This window comes from Dermacentor silvarum, chromosome 4 (genome assembly GCF_013339745.2).
Source record: "Dermacentor silvarum isolate Dsil-2018 chromosome 4, BIME_Dsil_1.4, whole genome shotgun sequence".
NCBI lineage: Eukaryota > Metazoa > Arthropoda > Arachnida > Ixodida > Ixodidae > Dermacentor > Dermacentor silvarum.
The window spans coordinates 219,382,920-219,383,823 of NC_051157.2; positions in this window are offsets into that span (position 1 = coordinate 219,382,920).

Consider the following 904-nt stretch of genomic DNA (forward strand, 5'->3'; position numbering starts at 1 on the left):
TTTTTTTTTTTTTTGCAGCCACACACATCCAGTGTGGTGAATTATTCCGGCGTTTATTGAAAGCCCGCGAAATGTGAAATAACCCCACGTGACTGAGCTTATGTGCTACTCTATTGCGTGCACACACACACAGTCACTCACACACGCATATATATATACGGGGGGCTTCAGCGAACACTTTCAAAAACTCTTCAATAGTGCCTGTGGCAGAATGCCCAAGTCTAGTTCATGAGCTGGTCTGCTCTAAGTGGCGGACATTACTTGCACAAGCAATTGAAATGCTTAGCCGAATAATAATGAAACAGTCACTAATTAGGTTAACTAATTACCTGATGGACCACGTTGGAATGTACAAATTGTAGCCGTGGAGTTTGCAAGGCGGATCCACTCGAAACGAATTCTCGGGATGACAACAGTTTCGAGATATTGATGTAGATAATAATGAAAGCAGCTCTCGCGTGCACCACGGTGCCCCGGCTCACCGATTCAAGGAAAACGTGAGAGCCGCTTTTGATATTACCACGGACAAGTTGCACGGAACGTCGCTTGCACGCGCCGCCCGGCTAATGTTGTTTAGGACTTTCTCAACACGGGCGCTCGCCGCTTTGTCAGCGCATCTCTTAACTGTGCGCCCTGTTTGAACGGCTACTAGCGTTCTGGAAAGCGTCCGTCCGAATTGATACACCACTTGGCCTCGGTAGCGCTGCGATTTATGCTTCAAATTTGCGTGAAACGCTGCTTGCGCGTCCCGCCCCTGCTGATGCGATTTCGGATTTTGTAGCTGCATGCGGGCTATAGCTATAAAATTTGGGCGAATGCACCTGCGCGAAGCAAGTGCCCACCGCTTGGGTCCTTTGCGGGCATTTACTTGAGTTTGTAATTTTTTCAGGTTATATGCAATACC